This window comes from Amblyomma americanum, chromosome 8, assembly GCF_052857255.1.
Source record: "Amblyomma americanum isolate KBUSLIRL-KWMA chromosome 8, ASM5285725v1, whole genome shotgun sequence".
In the NCBI taxonomy this organism is placed as follows: Eukaryota; Metazoa; Arthropoda; class Arachnida; order Ixodida; family Ixodidae; genus Amblyomma; species Amblyomma americanum.
In genome coordinates, this window is record NC_135504.1 from 19,203,730 (window position 1) to 19,209,729 (window position 6,000).

At 49.2% G+C, this 6,000-nt stretch overlaps 2 protein-coding genes across 2 annotated transcripts in view; one reads left to right on the forward strand and one right to left on the reverse strand.

The window, feature by feature from the left end:
- LOC144100117 (solute carrier family 35 member E3-like) overlaps nt 1-4,655 on the reverse strand; it is a 35,612-nt gene extending 30,957 nt beyond the window's left edge. Inside the window, exon 1 of the mRNA XM_077633151.1 lies at nt 4,520-4,655. The gene's annotated coding sequence lies outside the window, so the exon portion shown is untranslated. The remainder of the gene's footprint in view (nt 1-4,519) is intronic.
- Nucleotides 1-6,000, forward strand: part of Sans (SAM_USH1G_HARP domain-containing protein Sans) — a 111,196-nt gene that overhangs the window by 63,596 nt on the left and 41,600 nt on the right. The gene's annotated exons all lie outside the window — the stretch shown is intronic.

Here is a 6,000-nt window from a genome sequence, read left to right on the forward strand (position 1 = left end):
TGCTCCTGCTATACTGTAACTCTAGCTCCTGCTTCGAGGTAATAATAATAATAATTGGTTTTTTTTTTTTTTTGGGGGGGGGGGGTGGATGAAATGGCGCAGTATCTGTCTCATATATCGTTGGACACCTGAACCGCGCCGTAAGGGAAGGTATGAAGGAGGGAGTGAAAGAAAGAAAAATGGGTGCTCTAGTGGAGGGCTCCGGCATAATTTCGACCACCTGGGGATCTTTAACGTGCACTGACATCGCACTTCGAGGTGAAGCTTACTTTTTCTCCTTGTCAAGAACGGGTCTATATCCATTCCTCCTGTTCCCTCTAAGTATGACATATACTGTAGTACATCTTAACTGCCTCCGTAACTCTGCTGCTGAACATTGCCCTAGCCTAGCCAGCGCTGCACGGTACTACGGAGGCCAAGTCGGGTAGCGTACGGAGAGCGGCTCCAGTTGAGCATATATCACATGTCCGCGCGCGCCGAGCGGTGGCGGTGCTGGTGCGAGCTGGTCCAACCTCGACCCACTCCGGGCCTCGCTACATTTCAGAGCCACCAAAAGCGCGCTCACCGACGCCGCATGCATGCGCGGCGGAGAAAAGAGCCAGGGGACAGAGGACGCGAGGGCGCGTTTTTGTTTCGGCGCGCACGGCGCGGTTCAGGTGTCCAACGATATACGAGACAGATACTGCGCCATTTCCTTTCCCCAAAATACTAATTAATAATTAATTAATAATAATTGGTCGAGCATTCATCACATGCATGCCTGTCTAGAGCTTCGTAACTACCGGTCGACGTATAAACTTTTACAGGGATGTCGTCACACGTACAGGTTCGACAGAATGAAGTGAAAGGCATTTCCAGCGTCCCTCTTTACTCTCCCGGATAAAAATGGTCTATAGACAGTTTATAGACTTCTTATAGACTCTATTGCCTACCTATAGATATTCTCTTTCGTCTATTTATAGTCTATAGACTGTCTGTATGATTTGTGTTGCCTATAGACTGTTCTCTAAGGTTTGTCTATAGAGGGTCTATAGACTTGATACACTGAAATCTATGGACAGTCTATAGACTGCATAAAGAAATTTTTGTACGGGCTGCTCCATCGTCACGGCGCCACGTCCCCGCCAGCTGCACGGTACTCCGGTACTCCGGTAACGGTAAAACGGCACATGGTATGCTAAATGTGTCTATTTTTGGGCCTTTTGTATCTTGTAAACGCTCAGTTTTAAGTGCAGTAGTGTATTTCTTATTAGAACGTTGTGATATTTCGGTACAGGTAAACTTCAACTTATCGTCTGTGACCTGAAGGACTGTATGACGATAACAGGGTCGGCGCAATGTACTACCGTAAACGGAAAAACCGAATACTGCCTATACGGCGTTCTTCCAGAAGATTTTCGTGACCCGTCAGCGATAAGCCGCTGTTAGAGTCCCCTTGTTAGAGTCCCATCGTGACAGTCGTCCCCTGCAGCACGGTACTTAGTTGCAGACGAGAGAGACCCGCACCCTTCTCCGCTTATTGCTGCAACGCTTAATCCCCTCCGCTCTCGCAGTCAAGTCGGCATAATGCGTGCAGCGCGTGCTCGGTCGCATCTGAACGAAGGTCAGAGACCACCCGAGCGCTGAGGAAACGCCTCGCGTCGACGAGGGGGGACAACGGCAGCCGAACGAGGGCGCGCGCGTCGCTTGTGTCCCAAGCCTAATCCCGCCGCCGCGCTCCGCAATTACGCCATTAGCGTTACGTCACTTTTGCACAGGTCGGAGGGGTGAGCGGCCACTGTAAACAAAACACGAGGGTCGGGATTGTATACGTCGAGGCGAGGGAGGTATGTGTGTGGCTCGGCTGCTTTGCGAGCACAGCAGCTGTGCTGTAGACGTGCCCACTGTTCAGCAACTTAAGACGCTTGAAGTGAAGGTTTGAAGGAACGTTCAACCCGCCGCGGTGGCTCAGTGGTTAGGGCGCTCGGCTACTGATTCGGAGTTCAGGGTTCGAACCCGACCGCGCTGGCCGCGTTTCGATGGAGGCGAAACGCTAAAGGCGCCCGTGTGCTGTGCGATGTCAGTGCAGGTTAAAGATCCCCAGGTGGTCGAAATTATTCCGGAGCCCTCCACTACGGCACCTATTTCTTCCTTTCTTCTTTCACTCCCCTTACGGCGCGGTTCAGGTGTCCAACGATATATGAGACAGATACTGCGCCATTTCCTTTCACCCGCCGCGGTGGCTCAGTGGTTAGGACGCTCGACTACTGATCCGGAGTTCCCGGGTTCGAACCCGACCGCGGCGGCTGCGTTTTTATGGAGGAAAAACGCTAAGGCGCCCATGTGCTGTGCGATGTCAGTGCACGTTAAAGATCCCCAGGTGGTCGAAATTATTCCGGAGCCCTCCACTACGGACCTATTTGTTCCTTTCTTCTTTCACTCCCTCCTTTATTCCTTCCCTTACGGCGCGGTTCAGGTGTCCAAAGATATGAGACAGATACTGCGCCATTTCCTTTTCCCAAAAACCAATTATTATTATTATATTATTTCCTTTCCAAAAAAACCAATTATTATTATTATTATTATTATTATTATTATTATTATTATTATTATTATTATTATTATTATTATTAAGGAACGTATAAAGGGGTTCAGTCATACAGCAGTCAGCAGTCATACAGGCATTGCGGAATCAGGATATAGAAGAGCCTTATGTCAAAATACTGGAAGGTATATATAGCAACTGCACAGCTACTATAGTCCTCCATAAAGCCAGGAATAAAATTCCACTAAGGAAGGGCGTCAGGCAAGGAGACACGATCTCGCCAATGCTATTCAGCGCCTGTTTACAGGAGGTATTACGAGGCCTGAATTGGGAACAGTTGGGGATAAGAGTTAATGGAGAATACTTAAATAATCTGCGATTCGCTGATGACGTTGCCTTGCTGAGTCAGTCAGGAGATGAACTGTAAATCATGATCAATGAGTTAGACAGAGCGGAACGGTAGGCCTAAAAATTAACTTACAGAAAACCAAACTAATGTTCAACAGCCTAGCAAGAGAACAGCAGTTCACAATTGGTAACGAGGTGCTGGAAGTGGTAAAGGAATACGTCTACTTAGGGCAGATAGTGACAGCTGATCCAGATCACGCGAAGGAAATGACTAGAAGGATAAGGATGGGGTGGAGCGCATATGGCAGGTTCTCTCGGATCATGAATAGCAGTTTGCCAATATCCCTCAATAGAAAAGTGTACGGCAGCTGTATATTGCCGGTACTCACCTACGGGGCAGAAACGTGGAGGCTAACGAAAAGGGTTCAGCTTAAGTTAAGCACAACGCAGCGAGCCATGGAAAGAAAAATGATAGGTGTAACCTTAAGATACCGGAGGCGGGCAGAGTGGGCGGGGAAATAAACGCGAGTTAACGACATCCTAGTCGAAATCAAGAGGAATAAAGGAGCTTGGGCAGTGCATGTAATGCGAAGGCAACTTGAGAGCCGGGGCATGAGCTATATTCGAATACAACAGCAGCTTTTCCCCGTCAAAGGACCCGCTTCCAGTCAATGGCGTCGGCCGATTCTCGTGACCCTGTTAGTGTGACAAAGCAGGGAGGGTTAGATGGAAGGGGATGATCCCTTCCCTCTGTGGTCAGGGATAGACCCCTCTGTCCATTGTGGCGCTACTCCCTGCATTGTAACACTAGCAGAGTCATGAGAATCGGACGAGGCATTGGCGTCGTCCGAAAAAAATATATAAATAAATCAATAGTAAACCAATAATAAGTGAACAAGTTACAGTCCGACGTGTTTGGCGGGTTCTGTTGCATAGGTAGCCGGCACAGCTATAGCGCCTATGCTATACGCGTACACAGCCTACCTGTACTCGCGCAAGTGCGGTACACAGCACACATACCCGAAGCGAGCGACGGAGGCAAGACTCCTTCGTTGACTCCGCGTAACGATATACGACACCGATCAATAATCGGGGCGTGCGCTCGCGCTTTTTGGCACGCACCAATTTGTTCCGCCGGCGAAGCGACCGAGGGCCACTTACAAACACGGGACCGATCTCAGCTGGCATCGCCATGGAACATGGAAATTTCGCTTTCAAAGTGTGGAGCGGCAAACTGCCGTTTTATGCGGCACCGAGATTTTTCTTTTTTTTTTCCTCATAGAGAAAGAGAGAGAGTCAGAGGAGCAAGGGGGAAGGGAGGGTGAAGGGGGAAAGGGAACCACGTAGATCACGCAACAAGCAAGCAACGAAGCCTGTTTATGCAGCGACCCCGTGGTGTTGAAGTTCGCTACGCGTACACGACATACGTCTTCCATGGAATCTTCGCTCCGCTCTAGGCTTACTTGCATTAGTACTTCGCAGTTTGTGCATGAGCTCAGTGGGCGAGGAGGAGCGGTGCTGGCGGTAGTATACATCATGAGCGGAAACGCCGTTTCATTTATTTTTTTCTATGCGCTTTTTCCTTGCGCCCTGTACCGCGCGCATACCTCTTTACGCGGAGTATATACGTGCTCTGTGTCCACATACCGGTATCCTTTTCCCACGGTCTTCGGCGTTAGCTTGCGCGAGGAGCGTCGCCGCTTAAGCAGGCACGAGTCCGCGGAAAGGGGCAGTAAATCTGCTTGCGGGTCGGACAAGTACTCATTCTTGACCGGGTCGTGGTGTCCGCTGAAAAGTGGGAGAGCGATATAAGAACATAAGAAGAATTCAAGGGGATGGAAAAAGTAAAGTACAGGCGTGAGCAGCATTAAAGGGACACTGAGGAGAAATTGAAGTTGGCTTGTATCGATAGAATAGCAGCTCCTGATCACAAAAACGCCACTCTTACTGAAAACAAAGCTCTTGTAATGTAGAAAATAGCAAGAACCAGAATACAGGTGTCGCCGCCACAGGCCAATCTCGCAAGTACAAGCGTGATGACTTCCTATAGGAAAAGAGGCGCCACCTTGGAGGAATTTTCCTTACTTCATTGCGGATCGCGAATCTCTGAGGCTGGCAAAGGAACGTTGCGCACCGCACCGCTAGCCGTCAGAAATCACTGAGTCTGCGTTTACGTCACGTATCACGTCACTCCGTTCTGAGACGTCATAAGAGTTGCCGTGGCGTCATAAGAGTTCCCCGAGTTTGAATCAGAGCGGCGGGAAAAACTTTTTCATCTTCGAATCCAAATTTCTTTGAAATAAATGCATCTTTCGCGCCCGGACAAGCGGCAACAAAGCCCTGAAATGCCGAACTATCAGATTTTGCTAACAAAAAAAAAATGATAGAGTTCTCCTCAGTTCTCCATGATTCGTTGTTTGGTGGTCTGTCTGCCGTGTTCGTTCAAGTACGTGTTATTCTCCGACAAGTAGCCTGCTCTCGAAGCTGGATCATCATCGTCATCATCATCATCATCAGCCTGACTACGCCCACTGCAGGGCAAAGGCCTCTCCCATGTCTCTCCAATTCTGTATTTTGCCAGCTGCGGCCACCTATGCCCGCACACTTCTTAATCTCATCCGCCCACCTAACCTTCTGCCGCCCCCTGCTATGCTTACTTTCTCCTGGAATCCACTCCGTTACCCTTAAGGACCAGCGGTTGTCTTGCCTTCGCATCACATGCCGTGCCCAAGCCCATTTCATCTTCTTGATTTCGACTAGGATGTCATTAACCCGAGTTTGTTCCCTCACCCACTCTGCCCGCTTCCGGTCTCTTAACGTTACACCTAACACTTTCCTTTCCATGGCTCGCTGCGTTGTCCTTGACTTAAGCTGAACCCTTTTCGTTAGCCTCCACGTTTCTAAGTGACTACTGGTAAGATGCAGAGATGCTTTTTCTTGAAGGATATTGGCAAACTGCCATTGATCTGCTGGATCAACGAAGCGTCAAAAACATCGCAGTCTCTAAAGTCAGTAAAGAATAGCGGAGTTAAGGAAACTTATCCCCAGATGTTAAATGCGCGATGCGATTCCTTGCTAGCGTTACTACAGGTCAAAAGATTAGAACGCGAGGCATCATTCGGCTAGCT